At 37.8% G+C, this 17,356-nt stretch overlaps 1 protein-coding gene across 4 annotated transcripts in view; it reads left to right on the top strand.

Moving 5' to 3' along the window:
- Positions 1-8,562: 8,562 nt before the first annotated feature.
- The window catches only part of ZNF366 (zinc finger protein 366), a 35,180-nt gene continuing 26,386 nt past the window's right edge, over positions 8,563-17,356 (top strand). For 2 of the 4 annotated variants that reach the window (XM_065657371.1, XM_065657369.1), the window contains exon 1: positions 8,563-8,708. The gene's annotated coding sequence lies outside the window, so the exon portion shown is untranslated. Of the gene's footprint in view, positions 8,709-9,601; positions 9,855-17,356 lie in introns of those variants that run through there. The other 2 variants (XM_065657372.1, XM_065657370.1) reach the window with 1 other exon arrangement.

Raw genomic sequence — 17,356 nt, 5'->3', positions numbered from 1 at the left:
AAGTCACGCTGTTGGTTGGAAATGTACATGATGTGGGAGATGAAGCCTGTATTAAAACTCCAAAGTTTTAGCACTTTATGTTTTAGCAATTGAAGTTTAAACTTTTGCTCCCCTTAGACTTACAGACAAGAATAATAAACAGGAACAATTTCATAAATGATCGTACAACTTTCCATTAAAAAACAATTAATTCAGGAGCCAAAGAAATCCTGGATTTTTTTATAAGTTATTTCTGCAGTACAAAATAGGTTCCTGATAGCTGTAATTTTACTGTCTTTAAATGAGGAGAAAAGCAATGATTACGAGAAAAACAATTGGTAATGGTTTTTGCAATGCTTGAGCAGCACAATAAATCAAAAAATACTCAGTAAATCCAAAATATTTTTGTTGGCTTCACAAGATTCACCTTGATGTAGGAGATTAAGATTGTCTTCAGAGCTGTATAGGGCAGGCTGGAACCAATCTTGCCATGCATTATGAAAATCTTAACCCAAATTGTAACTTTACATGTGGAAAATTAACAAAAGTAATATTGCAGTTGAGCACAAGAATTATGTCACTACCAGTTGCACCCCGCTGACAACTATTTACAGTATTGTCTGAGAGTGCTGATTCACTCCCGCAGCCTGAACTGTGGCATTGAAGTTATTAAGAAAAAGAACAGGGAATAAATCCGTTCCTTATGTTATTGCTATTTGTTAGCCACCTGATTTGGAAGCACTTAGGCACGTACTGTGCGGATATGACCTCTATGGATGGGATGGCTGCCAAGCAGAGAACGCACAATCTCTCCTTCTCTTTTCATGCTCACTGCCTGATGAACGTAGGTTGCCACATTATGCAAGCTAACAACCTTTGCAATGTAGGTGGTTTCAGACAAGTAGAAGAAAGACAAACAACACGTCTAAGAAGAGAAAAACAGGCTTGTCTGATGGCATCTCCATATTTAGGGATGACTCAGGAGCTCGTTTGGGTTTGTTTTCTCTTATCCCATCTTATTAATCTACTCATTCTCAGACACCTTATGACAAGTTGAAAAGGACAACGGCGTATGTAGACTGACTGTTCAGCTTCCAGGTAGCTTTCCCCAAGATGGCACCTACGCGAGCTTGCTGCAGTATCTGCCCAGGGCATGCATTTGGATTCCCTTTACTGCTGTGTTGAGTCTTGCTCCTAAACAGAAACACAACACAGGCAGAGGGTACCTGGGCCTGGTGAGCAGCTCGTGCAGCGGACAGTAGAGACTGGAGAACTACAGCCAGAGACTTTGATTTTCTCTTGATCTGAAACTTCAGACTTACCAAAAAATCCCACTGACCACAGGAAACAGAATTATCATCAGACATAGCTGTCTAGGTCTGACAGTGTTTTACACTGAGTTTGCAATGTTGAGAAAGTCTCTCAAAGGGGCAGTCCGGTGAGGAGGAAACCCTACATCAGCACTAATGATGCTTTAGTGGTCTAATCTGTTCTTGTGAAAAGGGACCAGTTGTGACATGCATTAGTGAGAGAGAAAGAACCAGTCCAATGGAGCTAGAAGACTTGGAACAGCATAAAGTAATTGGACCTAATGGCAACAAGGTTTCTTCTTGGAAGGAGACAGCAAAAGGCAGCAAATATTATGCAGATGGTAACTGTGAACAGTGTTGCTAGACACAGTCCATTTCTAATGCTACCTCAAGCAGCAGGAGAAAATGTCCAGTATTTCAAGCCTATGCTGTTCACAGGAGACAAAAAAACTGCAGAAAATCCAACAAACAATCAAGCAAGCCTAACAGCCCAGTCACAATACCTGTTCTGTAACTGTACTCTTCAGTTTTGCCCCATTTTGTTCTTCCATCCTCTTATTTTTCCAATTGTTGCCGAGGAGTGAGTGTTCTCTATCAAAAATCTCAACTGACTTTACAAAATAATTAAAATTCTCCCACAAAATCGCACTGTTATCAGTCACTACACATGCACACAAACCTCAGCCCTTCTCCAGAAATATTCAGGAACCGTGCAACACTGTTTACTGAGTAAAAACATCTTAGAAGGGTTATTCTGGCATTATGTATTAAAAGAATGACCACTAGCAGTGTTGTATCAGGGTATGTTTTTGTGTATGAACTGAAGTGGGCAGCCCTGATGAGCAAAAGGGAAATGTACAGCTGAAGAAATCCCAGTGGCAAGACTTATAGTGCAGTCTGAGTTTTTTCCTGTAAATGGGGGTTTTTCCTGTGCTTTAAGTTATAACCAAATGCTCTTCTACAAAACAATAGAAGTCTCAGCAAAAGCGGTTTTTTAAAATGAAAAAGAAAAAAGAAAAAAAAAAGGACTGAAAACAAAACTATTTTAAACTTTTTAAAGAACAGAGGAAATCTAACAGACCTAAGAGTTCTGCTTTTCTTTTCTCTTAATTATTCTTGGCTAGATATCTTAACACTCACTTTTTATTTATTGATAATTACTCTGAATTCCTGCGAGTTCATTTGTCAATCCATATGCTCTGCCACATACAGTCTACCAGTTTACATTGTCTGACTACTGGCTGTATCCTTTTATGTGTGTGTGACCTAACACAATTACCTCCAGTTGCAGGGAAGTCTGATGGCAGTCAGTCAGTAGGAGCACTGAATGAGCAAGGACTGTGGTAGTACAGTGTTTGCTCTGCCTACTATTTCCCAAGTGTCAAGGCACAAAACAAACTCCAAAATACAAGAAAATCCAACCCCAAAATAGATAAACAAATACCCTCAAACTCCAACATAAACACAAGTAGAAGGATTATTTATTTCTTTCTCCAAAGTGCAAGTGCTGAGAGCTTAGAAAAGCCTTGGAGACACAACTTGTTCACGCAGGTGTGCAGTACTGATTTTCCCAGAGTTTTCCTGGCTCTGCGGCCTAGCAGCCGTAAATCAGAGGTGTACTACTCAGTAGCAGTGGTGGTGGGTTTTCACTATCTTTATTTTGCTCCCAGAAAGGGCCTTTTTTAAATGCCCACAGCACTTCAGTAGTAGAAAAATCACTGAATACTTCAGAAAAATGTCATAACTAAAGGACAAAAGTGTATCTAAAAAATCATTACCACCCTTTACTTAAGACAGAGTCTACATTACAAAGGGTAGGTGACAAAAAACTAAAATGAAAATGACTGCAATTTCAGGCTGATTACAAAAATTAGATAAATTCATATTGATTTTGAATCCATCTTGAAATATACTGTCAGGCTTTCAGAAGAAATACTGTCATATTATCAGAGCTAACAAGGTAAGAAGCATCACTGCACAAGGAAGAATACACAAGTATGTTGTTTCCTGATACTTTCTGAAGAGCAACACATTTTACAACATAAGATGTCCAGCCTCAGCCTGTAAATGTATTAACTAATTTCAGGTGCTACAGTACACTTAGTTGACATTAGAGTACACAAACTCTCTTAATCAAGAAAGATCACCAAGGAAAAACAGAGGATTAATTTCCCAGTCTAAGCAGGGCTAACGCTGCAGCCATTATTGCTGTTAAATGGCCAGCTTTGAGAAACCACCAAAAAAACTTGGCGGATACTTTGGCAACTTGCCATGTGTTACAGATCTTCAAACATGACACCAAATTCAAACATATTGACCAATGCCAAGTTCTTGTCCACCTCTGACCTGAATAGGTCTCACAATCCTGCTCACATAGCTTTATGTATGTTAAAAGATGAAAACACATCCTCTTAATCATACCATCTTATTTTAAAATAGCTTTTGATGGTATTGTTTTAATAAGGGTAGTTGTGATGATTGTATACAGAGTACAGGAAAAGCCTGTCTTTAAATGACTGCAGCCAATGTCATTTACCAGAAATGAGTTTGGCCTGGGATGAGTTATAAAGTCCACTTTAAATTATAATAAGGTGTTTATTGCCAGGAAAGCTCCTCTCTTTCACTCATTTCTAATACAAATTTTGACTTTTCTCTCCCCAAAACAATTTACAAATGTGGTTGGTCCAAAGGTTATAGTCTGTGAATACAAACAATTAATTAAAGTGTCAGTTATTACCTGACTTAAAAATAAAAAATATTTAGATGACAGAGTGGTAAATCTAGCTGTACAAATACATAATTTTGAGAATACTCTGATCATTCTGTGCTAATGAAAGACAGGTGGCAGTGTAAAACTTTTGGAATATTTTCCAATATTCTGATATTTTCTAATCCAAGAAACTAAATGAAATACAGACAGTATGACTGCAGTAATTAAAAAAACGCCTGGAAATATGTTATCATGTAGCAATGTATGCAGGCTGAAAGTGTAGCAATACAATAAATTGCAATACACAACAGGATATTGGTAATTAGGGCCACACTCTTCACATGCTGCAGCATGGAGGGAAAGTCCTTCAGATTCAGCTCCACATGTCTCTAGTCCCATTAGCATTCTGCCAGCTCACTCCTGAACAGTCTGTGGTAAACATTTCATGCAGAAGACAGGAAAGCACAGCATAGAGTGACTTATGGAAAACAATTAGGTGTCCTTCAGCATTTTGCGTTTAAGCGAGAAGTGTATTATTTTTACTCAGTTAACATGTCACAGGTATAGTGTAGACAGGAAGGAAGATATTAATTTTTTTTCTTTTTTTTTTCCACAGACAGTTCAGATGTATATGGTTGTTGTCCTAAAGCAATCAAGAAACCAGTAAATGTCTCATTTTTTTTGCCGGTGGTCTCATTTTCTCAGCATGAAGTGGGATACTATTGCTGCTACAGTCACCTCTCTGTTCTCTCTTATTTGTGACGGATAGAGGCTCAAATTACTCTTAGCATGCTGAACTTGCTTATTTCATTCTTGTTTTGAATATATAGAAAAGCATCTGTGCTGTCATTGGACACAGCCTGTGAAACACAGTTTATTACCTACTGGAGTTTAAAAAAAAAAAAAAAAAGATAAAGAAAGAAATCACTCCCTTGACATCATAGATGTCAGTCTGGCTGAAGATCTAGGCTAGTGGTACAGACCAGTACTAGGGGAATCTTCCTGGTCGTCATTGCTTATCCTGACCATAACCACAAGAATATTTTTCTCCTGGCCACTCATCTTCGCTACAAGAAACTATGTACTGGACCCAGGAAGTACTTACACTTGAAGTTGTTCACTTACCTGCATTGAGGCAAACATTATACCTTTGCATTGGTGGCTTTATTTTGGTAACAGTACTCTGAGAAATGGTAAAAAAAAAAAAAGGCGGCTAAAACTTCTTCCAGAAAGTTATTCTGAAAAACAGATGAACTTGTCCTTATAAACTTGGTTCAATATCATAAATAGTATCATCTGTTGTGACATGGTTTGCATGAGTCTAAGTACCAGTGATTTTAGCCACACTTTTATTTCTTCACAGGCAGAAATTCCATAGGCAATGACTTTGCAAGGTATTTTCTGGCATGAAAACGTCAGTTTCACTGCCTCTTTGTCCTCAGGTTATGGTTTGCTGGCAGCAGTTGGGAGAAATGGGCAGAAGAGCAAGTAAAGTACTACAGTGGCTGCACCTCTGGCTTTGGATGGAGCAGGTAAATTGTTGTGGTTTAATCCCAGGTAGCAACTAAGACCATGATAGGCACTTGCTCACTCTCCCCCCAGCCCCCTTAGTGGGACAGAGGAGAGAACTGAAAGGGAAGGGAGAAATTTGTGGGCTGAGATAAAACCAGTTTAATAAGGCACCAAAATGACAGTGTACTCTACTACTACTACAACATATAAAATAAAAATAAAAATAAAAATAAAATAATAAAATAAAATAATAATAATAAAAAGATACTCAGTACTATCCCTCATGAAACTCCAGTTGCACTGAACAGCCAGTCCCAGAGAGGAGAGCACCCTGGTCCACTGATCCCCAGAAGAGAGAAAAGATGCAAAAGGCAGAAAGGCCCGAAGGCCAACTGAAAAATGGCAGAACAGCAAAAGGCTGAACTATTAGTAACACCAGACTCCCAACAGAATAGGACTTCCAAATGGAATTAACCAAAGTAACAAACTAGAAAATTCAATCTCATGGAACTAAGGAGCTGAAAAAGCTGACTCCAATTATATATTGAGCATGACGTTAACGGTAGGGAATATCTCATTGATCATCCTGGATGTCAGTCCATGTGCTGTCCTGTCTGTGCCCACCTTCTACCAATTTGCACCTTCATCTGGACAGATGAAGAAGTCCTTGGTTTCTGTGACAACACCCAAGATATCAGTGAGTTCTTACATTCTTTCATACCAAATCTCAAACACTGGAAAGATATTGGAAGAAAATATTAACTCTATCTCAGGGAAGATGCAGTGTTACCTCATTATTCTCATAATAAATCTAAACAAAAGACCATGCTAGGTACAAAGGAGAAAAATTCTAACTGCATGAAGAAAATTAACTCAGTTTCAGTTAAATCAGCACATGACTAAGTCCTGAGCGTTTGGCTGGTGGAAAGGCTGCTGACAATGGGACCTGAGGTGGGATTAGCAAAGACCTCACATCTCCTGGTCTCCTTGCTGAAGTAGGAGTCTCTCACAGTCTTCTTCAATCAGAATAGCAGTTTTACAATCTGGTGAAGATGCCACATGGATGCTTTTGGCCAGCTTTTTATCTTTGCAATCCTCAAGAAAATGAAACTATTATTTGAAGAAGTACGGGATGTCTCTGAAAATGAAGTCTTTCATAGAGGACTACACAAACTATCTCATATCCTTAGCAACTCTTATAAGAATTATTCTAATCTAGTCAGTAGAAGTTTTCAACTAGACTTCTGCAATGTGTTCCCAATGAAGAGAAACAAAATAATACCTAACGACAGTCTTCAGGTTCTCATTAACCTGGCACGCCTGGCAAATAAATAAATAAAATGAACTTTAAAAGCCTGGAAGCTGCTATCATCTTGCAGTGACACTGGAAAAACAATTACAAAACAAAATCAATTTTTTGAGATACTAGACTGACTATACAGGACAATCCCTTAATTTGGTAGCTTCCAATGTCTCTTTACTTACCTTGTGCATGGTATGCACTAGAGATCTGTTTGACTAAGGCCTCTATTCCCAAGGAAGTATTAAGGACTTTATTTACGGTGTATACCCTAAGTACATTGCATTCTTTTGCTTTTAAAATTCACCCCCAGTTAAACATTCACCCATTCCAGGAAACACCGGTGACGTTGTAAAGCCAGAGATCACTTGTAGCACTTGCATTGCTCTGTCAACTACTGATGTCCATAACCAAAGCTTTCCGTTCCTGAATATTAAAACAAAAACTTCTCTGGCCAAATCACTACAAGAAGTCTTATGTAAATAACATCAGGAGCTGCATGAAGGAACACAGGTGCCAAAGAGCGACTTCATATGTAGGCTTGCACATTATCAATTCTCATTATTGTACAATAAAACAAAATAATCTTCATGGAATAGCATATCAACCTGTCCTCCCATTAGCACTGGATTTACAGCAATAACTCGATTTATTTGAGCAGTATTCATCTAGCTGTTGCTCCCAGGGCAAATTCTGGATGCACAATTTGTAGGAGAGGGCTATTTGACATAGCTTTTTGTTTTATGACTTTCACAGAACTCAACCCTGAATTGCTCATCGATGAGTAGCACTGTCTTTGGTACCACATTAAAAGGCTCACTGAAAATGCAACCCCAGCAACAGTGTGAAGGTGTTTACCAGCAAGAATGTTAGAGTGAAAAAAAGTTAGGAGGAAAAAAAAAAGGGAGCATATAATCATTATAAGTGGACTTCAGATGATAGATAAAGTTAGGGGAAAACATACAAGCAAAGGAAAACACAGTGGAGCACAATGGACTAAACTTATCCCAAGTATAACTCTGGCCAACTGGCCAGTATCTGGTTGTCAAAATATGTTTAATGGGGAAAGAAAGAAACAAAACAAAGTATAAAATCCATCCCAGAACATATCGCAGTGGTTTTGTTTGGATAAATGAGGATGTCTTCTATAATGCAGGTCTTTAAGATAAGTTACTTATTTTTGTAACTCCAATATCAAGCTACAATTTCTACCATTTATCTGATCCCTTCCATCCCTCTTTTTATTTCATGGCATTCTGTAAATATCCAATGTGCTATTTTCTTGTGATCACAATAAAGAGGGGTTTTAGGGATTTTTGTGCCTTATCACTGTGAAAACAAAATACATGTATCCATCTATGACTGCTCATTTTCAGAGGAAAAGTCTGCATTATCTGTGGAAGCTTATGGCTGATTGTTCTGCATAAGACATGGGTGTTAATCCACTCACTACTTCAGAAATCCATTTGTTTTAATGTAGTTGCACATAGCAAGCTGTAAAGTAGGTTTTATGAAGCCAATAATGTAGATATAATACTTGAGGAATTCCTTTTTGTTTGGTTATATTTATTTTTCCAAACATTTTGTTTGAGAGAAAACGAGATTGCTATCTGCTGTTTCCTTATTTTTTTGCAGGAAAGCAAAGGGTTGTTGACTTCCTCTCCCCTCCCTTCCTTCCTTCTTTCTGAAGGTACTGTACTCATCTGAAAAAAAGAGAACAAAATGATTGTTCCTGTTCTCTTTCTTAAGTCGTTCGAAACACTGTCCCTGCTAGTTTTCTAAGTTTACTGCAATCTCTGTACGGGGGGAAGGAGAGAGAGGGAGAGAGAGACAGAGATTACGAACATGAGAACAGGTAGAAAGCTTAGGGCAAGACTCCTTCCAGCCTCAACAACTGGTAAGTTAAGTAAAAATGCTTTTATGGTTATCTCTTTAGAAGTGCAATACCTATGCTTTTGTATTAAGAAAAGGCATTAATCAGATACACATTTAACTGATAAAAAGATAATAACCATATGCATTGACAAGCAGCATATTTACGCTATAGATACGTATAGTCTGTTTTTTAGATACTGGTGATAACAGCATATGTTTTAACCAATGCAGACAAGAAAATGTTTTCCAGTGAGGCTGATAATATTCCTAACATAATCTGCTGTGAATTTTGCATATACAGCTTCTGCTACCAGAATCTTGTTACAGGCTGCACTAACTTTAATCTGAGTGTTTCAGCAAGATTCACCGGGCCATTGCTGAAATAAAGACAGAAGCTGTGTAATATGCAAATTGATGTGTTTCACGTATCATCTGCCACTACTGAAGTCTGCGTCTACCTACCATCCTGTGCTATAGTGGGAGAAGAATTACTACGGCTTTTTTTTTTTCTCTTTCAAACTGTATTTAAGATATGGTAAGACAGTTTCAGGTTCTCACTTGGAAAAGAAAAGAAAAAGAAGTTCATGTTGCTTAGTTTATAACAACACCGAGGCCGATCAACAATATTAGTAATAGGATGGACTCAAATGTTTATTTGTTGTTTACATTGTTGTAGCTATCAGTAATAATTTTCATGTTGGGCATAAATGCGGCATGTAAAATGAGTGATAGAATACAAGAGTATGTTTCAAATATTGGAAGAGAAAAATCTCCTCCATGCATTTATAAAAGAAGATTGCAGAGGTGGGAGAAAGAATTAGGACAGGTGTCCATTTCTCTGCAGGAGATCTTGGTCATCTTCTGATCCAGTATTTCTTCAAGCTGCAGCTCTATGAAGTGCAGGGTCATCTGCAGGATGCCCAGAACCTGTACTGAGCAGCTCCAGAAGGCGGGAGGGCATCACGGGGGGCTGGCAGGCAGCTCCAGCTCTCCCGCTCCTGCTCCGCTCCCACCGGGCACCTGGGCTGCGCTTCCTCCCCAGGACAGCCCTCTGCTCCCACCCCTCCGCAAACCAACTAGTGGAATGGATTTTCTTCCCCCTCTATCTGGTGCATTTCTGCACTCCATAGGAAGGAGTGATTTACCCCAAGTTCAGCCCGATTTCTGGGTAAGTTGTAGATTCCTTCACTTTAGGAGCAGCAGACGGGTTCTGCCAAAGGCGGTGGAAATTAATTCTTTCTCGAAGCTCTGTAGTGGAATGTTGCAGGTCAATCTAGTTTGGCACCAATTATTAGGTTTATTTGGTTATACTTAACCTACAAAGAATTCTCTGCTAGTAGCAAGTAGATGTCAGATGTTGCCTTGAAGACCATATGCCACATCTTTTGCTCAGGATACCTGGGTTTATGTTTTACGTGACTAAATACTGATTCAAATTGAATAGATGATTTGGAATACTATTTTGGCAGTTGCTTATCAAACACCTGGAAAACCACTTTTTATTTCAAGCTAGATGTAAGGCAGTCTTCTAAATATTATAAATATGTAAGCTCTGCATTTGTAGTGGTATTTTGCTCAAACTGCAGAGTGTTAGTCTGGTTGCAATCATCTGTAAGTTTTGATCTGATTCGTTCAGAAATCCTTTTTACCATGTAGCTAAGAGCCCGTTGCAGCCTTTAGGTACAGATTTTGTTTCTGAAGATACAGAACATTAATGTATTATTGATTTGGACCACATATATGATAAATCCTTTCTCTGAGAGATCTTCTGAAGTACATAAAGAAGAATATATGCGTTCATATTCATAGTAGGTGGCCAAAAGCAGTACATGCTATTCTTAAATCTATTCCCCAATCAGGAGTATACAGACAGAACATTTTTAAAGGAATGTTTAATAATTTCACAGCAAAAAATAGACCTTGAATTTTAAACGTTATTGTTAAATATCACCTATTAGGTTTATATTTCTTTCAAATAATACATCTTTGCAATCATTTGGAGTTTATTTGTTTTCATGTTGTACATTGGATTGCTGGATAACTGTAACATGATTTAGTATAATGGTAATTTGTAACACAACTAATATTTTCCTTGAGGTGTCAGGAAAAAGGAGATATTTGGCTGGTGTATTATCCCACATTGCTGAGGTATTTACAAGCAGAGAAGGATATAGTCTGAGGTCGGATCGAGTACATGTAAAATGTACTCAGATCTACTACCAGCTAATGGCACAAACTAAATGTGTGTGAAATGAGTTCTAAGTTATTCACCTCAACGTTTTATTAAAAAAATAGAATACTGAAGCAATAAACTAAGAATAATAAGAGAGAGACTGTTTATTTTGCTTAAATTCTTATTGCTGCTATTGCTAAAAGCCATATTTATGTTTAAAACATACATAAGTAAAAGGTCACTTAGTGTATGTCTGTCATTATTTTCATTTGTTTTGTTCTCAATTATAATGAAACAAAACATAGATTTTGCTTTTGTTCTGAAAAATAAAACTACACTAATTATGACAAAGATGTTACAGAAATGAGCTTTAGCCCATGGAAACCCAGGTTAACAAGTCTGATTCAAAAAGCATAGAAACTAATAGAAGTCTTTCTGTAAATATACATTCCCTTTTTGTATTCAGGACCATCTTCTTTAAGGGTGAGAACTGTTGAGAATGTGAGTTTTGGATGCAGAGTAGTAGCACTGATTTATATGTCCAGTAATGTTTTTGGCAAATTTAACACAGATTTTTGACCAGGAGATAATTTGAATATTTGAATTTTAAGGGTTTTTTTTATTGTTTACTCATTCTTTCAATCAAACACATCAATAAGAGCCTTGCCTTAGGTCTATCTGGATGCAGAGCAGATTCTGGTGGACTAAGCGGCATGATGTGTGTCTCACAATGAACATATTGGCATGTATTTTAGGTACCATTTCTGGTAATTCCAGATAGACATGCTGTATTTAGAATGGGAGAAGCACAGCGGGATGAATCATAGTAGCAACCCAAGACAAGACACACATACAGAGGCAGAAGAGTACAGATTACCCCAGATAGCACTTATATTGTTTCCAAAGCCTCAATGATGCAGAAACACATGTATCTGAAAGGACACTCCACTCGGACAGATATCTCAGCACAATACCATCCAGAGAATTTAAATCAGTAAATGCTGCATAAGGTAACAGGGCTCTTATGTGGCCATGATTTAAGGACACAAGTCAGGCAAAGGTGTGTAAGGAAAAGTAGCCTCTTATTATTTGGTAAGAGATGATCTATAGCTTCTGAGCATTAATGTATGTTTCACAGTAGTAACTAATCCAGTGAAACAAACCGCGCCTTCAAACAGACCTTGCAAGTGCTGTGCACACTGGTACAGATGGTTGTAAAATTATTCATTTGTTTGATGGACTGATTTTATAGTCCAACCCTTTTTTAAAAATAGACCCCTTGTTAAAACCAAATGAGCCTTTCCTTCTTTAATGCAGTAGTTTTTCCCAGTCTAGTTACCATTCCAGAAGGCCACTGAAAAGGAAGGAATGTCAGTTTGTAGAAGAAAGACTTGTAGAGAGACAAGTAACATGAAACCTTTAGAAAGAAATAAACAAGTTTGGAAAAAAGATGACTTAGGGCTACCCTCTTCCTGCTGAAAAGCTGATGTTCTGAAACTGCAACTGTAGCTCTCTATGGCTGTAAAAGTGCAGTGAAATTTTATGGATGATATTCAGATTTTCATCCAATGGAGAGGCCTAAGTTAGTACTTACTGGTTATTTAAACCACATACTGAACTGCATGCTGGATGTCTGATTTTTCTTTACATCTATCTGGCAGGGACTATTCCTTCTTGTCTGGCTCCTAGAATACTAATGATCCAATGAAAAATATTATTTAATCTTTATTTTCATTCCTTCCAAACTTAATACTTTCATGATTTGCTTTTGTAAAACAAATAGTTTTATACTAGCGTTACTCTGTTCTCAATAAGCAAACCACAGCATTTTCCTCTAAATCAACAATGCTTAATGTATTGTAAAAACTTCTAATGACATTGGAAGTAATTAAGCTAAGTAATCATGTATTAAAAGAAAATATTTTCATGCTTTGAAGGTTATGGGAAGAAATTAGGCAAACATTTGATTTTTTTTTTTCTTTCACTCCTTATTTCCTGCTTTGGATGTTAGAAAGACACATCATTAATTATTTGAATGAAAGGTGCAAAAAATATTATTCTTGCTTTCTTTTCTCTCCCTCTTCTACTATAAAAGCTAAAACACTGTCACATTTTCCTTCTGCTTTGTGGGCGTGCATGAATTAATGTGAGTTAAAATAAAGTACTTAGGTAAAGAACGTGTTTCCTGAAAACCTATTTTCTCCTTGCCAATATTCAAAAAAAGTAAGCTTGCAAACATCCAACTTTCCAGATGCTTATGCTCATTAGCAGCACTAAAATTCAGAGAACACTGAAAAATACAAATGTTCATTTAATCTGGAGGTTCATTTAATTACAAAAAGCTACAAGGTAAACTGAGTTTCATACATTGATAAGGTACTTTTTCTCTAATGGATTCGAGAAAAGTACAGCTGATTTGAAATTGAAAGCAAGGCTATGAGAAGGGTCATATGTTTTCAGTTGTTGTTCTTATGATGCTGTACTACAAGGAATAATAATGCACAGCAAGCAGGCATTACCCACTCAGTCCTCTGTCTGGAGGCCCGATGAAGAGTAGAAACCATCCAGTTTTTCTGCATAGAACGAATTCTGCAGGGTAGTGTTCCCAAGGTAGAGGAGCAACTGTGGTGGCTCTGGGGTGGGAGCTCACAGCTCAGCCCCTCCTCGGGGAGCAGCTTAGTGTTACCCCAGGCCCTCTGATAAGCCACAAGTGTGTTGCCTGGGAAGGACAAGATGACTTGAAGCCTTCCTTTTCACTGGTTTGTTGCTATTCCCGACTGTGCAAAAGCTGCTTATGCTTTAGTCTTCCCTGGTTAGGGTTGCAATGTAGCTGTTTGATTCTTTTTGCAGCGTCTAACATAGGACTTCTCCTTTTGTTTTGTGGAGGGATCTGTGCTTGATCTACTACTGAAGTCTTCGTAAATTAGAAAGAGTATGTGCTCTTACTAACATCCAATACACTAGATAGAAATCAAAATACCAACTCTAAAGATATTCAGGAAGTTCACATTGGAATATAGTCAGTATTTCAGGTTTAGTCAGGTGCTTTCAAAAGCAAGTAGTGTTTCAGCTTCAGGTAAACATGATGTTAAATATTATTTGAAAAGGGGTTGTCTTTCATACAGTACTTCTCGGTACCAGTGTATTTTTCTACCTGTCTACTTTTTCTTTAAAGTATTTAGCATGTATATACGATGAATACAATATCAGGAGGTGAAAGAGAATGGGATGACCTGTTTTTAGAGCATCTGTCAGCGTCTAAGGAACAGCAGGATTTGTTTGAACCATCTGGTTGGCATCAGCCTACTTTGGGTTAGCTCCCTGGTGCAGGTTTCTAAAGCCATGAAGAGCATCCTGTATTTGTCCAAAATTATTGCCCTGTGATAGGAATTACAGAAAACTGCAGAGAGCCTCCTGGAAGAGCAAGCTGACAATAATATGCTCGCAGGTTTACCAGAAACTAAACTCATCTACTTATAAAGGTGAAGGAAAATAATGTGGGGTGTGTGTTGTTTTGGTTTGGTTGGTTTGCTTGTTTGTTTTCATTTGTTTGGTTGGTTTTTTTTCCCCCACAGCACAACAGCAAAGAATTACACCAGCATGAATGTTATATCATACAGGTTTTCTGCATAATGTTGCACTCACAATACGGAGTCACCAAGGTTTTCAGAACCATTGCATATATCCGCAGGTAGCCTTTTGTCAAGATGCTACGAAGCAGTCACATGCATCAAAGAAATGGTGCTGAGCGACCCCTTCTCCGTATCTCCTCTTCCTTCTGCCTTTTGACCCCAAATACATTAATGTCTTCTTTCCTGTCACAGAAAAACTGGAACACCCCTAAGCTTAAGCTGTGGGTAAAGAAATGCAGTTGAACAGCTGTCGCTGTATTCTGTAGGCAAATGGTCAGGCCTTGGGATTCCCTCTAATGACTGCAGTGAGTGTATTCACTAGCTCGGTCGCTACGAGACACAGCAAAAATGCACAGACAGACACCCAGTGGAAGGCACTAAACCTGGTCAGGACAGCAAATCAGAACAGAATTAACATGACTATTTATCCTCTGAGTACTGTCCCTTTGCCCACAGCACCATCTCACCTGCCACCATTCCTCCCGAAACAAAATAATTCCTAGCAAATCTTCCAGGTTTTTATGTGGCACTTAGCATATTTCCAGGGAAAAAGTTCTGAACAGAATGATATCTTTTGTTTTTTTGGGGGGGCGAGGAGGAGGGAGAGGATTCAGAGAAAAAGTTACATTAATATATAAGATGTTTTTTACAAAACTGTATTTTATATTGTTGGTTAGCCATTCTTAGACATGGGGTAGGGTCACAGTGGTTTGATGCTTTTCTGGTTTTCTTTTTCTTATGATGAATATGTGAACTGAGTATCCAAAACAAGTGTTTGGCATCAGTAACAGTGAAGAATTAGTACTAGAGTGGTTCAGGAACTGTTATGAATTTCAGATTTCAAACTCTGTTGAGTTCCTTTTATCTCACTTTTTTTTTTTTTGGCAAAAAGTAATTTCTTATTTGTTTGTAGCTCTAGCCTCTGTTCCAGTATCTGCTGATGACATTTGGCTAAGTCTGAGCTGCCATTCTCACTCCGTATGTTAGTTTATTGAATTCAGTAAAACTGGCATTTTAAATCTGTTTCGGTTTAAAATAATTAACCCCAAGAATTTCTCTCTGTTAGCTGATTTACATAGAGATTTGTTTTTCAAGTGATCAAAATGACAGAAGCAATATAAAATTTGGTTTACATTTCAGAATCCCTTTAGTTGTGTCAATAAATTATTTCTGATTTTTAAATATTTCTAGGAATTAAAAAACAATAAGATAAATGCGGGATGCATTTTGGAGATCAGACTGAAAAATCGTTTACATTTTGCTGTTCAGTCAAGAAGAAGATTCAAATTTGACATCTCAGGAGAAGGGTAAAGCCAGAGAGGAAGTTATCTTAAATTACTTCCTTGCAAGCACCCTGTATGATCAGTCAAAAATACCATTTTATGCTGCAACTGAAGAGCTAAGCGTATTTCTCTTTAAACAATATAGGTTGATTTTAAAAATGGACTCCCATTTGAATGCAATTGTGAGATGTATGTGAAGGTGATAATTTTTCTGAACAATGAGTACGTATTTTAGTTCAACATGGTTTCAATGCTGTAAGACAGATTTTATGCTCTGGAAGGCTAGAAAGCAGAGCTTCCTATTCACAGTACAGACATATCAAAAGTAGTTTCCTCCAGCGCTCCAGTAATTTGCCTTAAGACCCATTTTTAACTCTGTCTCATTGCCCATGTTTCTCAGTCTTTTCTATTTGGGTATCAACAGGATAAACACAGTGGTGTCCTAGGAACGGCACTGACATCTCTCATTCCTTTGCCATGTTTTCTATTCAACTCTGTTCAGAGGGAAATGTCCAAGTCATTACTGAGCCAGCTTGATTGCAAGAAAGTAATAGAGGTTAATAGGGATTAATTAGTCTTTTCAGCCAAGCAGGTTTTCCATCAACAATTCTGCTCAAATTTCAGCTGAAATCAAATTCGTTAATCTTTTCTAAATGACTAGGAAAGCATCATCTGGTAATTACTTTTAATGAACTGGACACCAAGAAAAGTGTTCAGTAGCAGATAAATTTTTCCTAATTCTGTCAGTTTCTGGATGAAACCCGCTTCTTTCAGTTCTTGTAGAATATAGCATGCCTTACTGGAACACATGATACCTGCCACTCTAGCGACCTTCAGTTTCACTTGAAGTTTTAAATAGTGTGACACAAAGAAGTGAACACAAAATAAATACAAAAAGTGGTGGCCCTGCTGAAGAATAGTAATACACCACCCAAATTTTAATAAAGCTAGACTTTCATTACAAAACAATCTGTTTTGTAGACTTTGTATGAAAACTCTCTCATAAAATCCTCTGCCCTTCTCCAAGGATATGCACACATTTTACCTAGTACTTTCTTTTTGACGTACCCGTTGTTTTACACATGCAATGTTCAGAAGCTGCACTTGCTTTCCACACATTAACTGCTAATGGTGTGGGAGGTTGCCAATGGGCTGTCTTGAAGAACCAAAGCTGAAAGTGGCCCTCACCCACCCCTTAAGATAATGAAGAGGTGGGAGGAGACCAGATCATCTCCCTGGTCTCCATAGAGGTGGTAATTACACAGGGACTACAGTAGGAAGGAAAGCTTAATCTATTTCCTTTTCAAAGGTCACGATTGCCAGTGAAAGGTTTACTTTCAAAACAACAGCCCAAGCAGGACAGCTTGAAGGTTATGGAAGGGTATGCTTTTTTGACCATTCTAATTTTGGGTGTTCTGCACAGCTCCCTTATTTTTTTTTTAAATAACACTACTCTCTACATCTCAAACCCCCTTTGTCTCCACTCTATAGTGTTTAATCATTGTGGTTTTTAGTGGAAAGATTCTGTCCAAAGTGTTCTTCCAAGAACTCCACATTCTATTCAATATTACTATTTTACTTC

The sequence above is a fragment of the Caloenas nicobarica genome, chromosome Z, assembly GCF_036013445.1.
Source record: "Caloenas nicobarica isolate bCalNic1 chromosome Z, bCalNic1.hap1, whole genome shotgun sequence".
In the NCBI taxonomy this organism is placed as follows: Eukaryota; Metazoa; Chordata; class Aves; order Columbiformes; family Columbidae; genus Caloenas; species Caloenas nicobarica.
The sequence above is the reverse complement of the archived record's forward strand: the minus strand, read 5'-3'. Positions and strand labels throughout refer to the sequence as shown.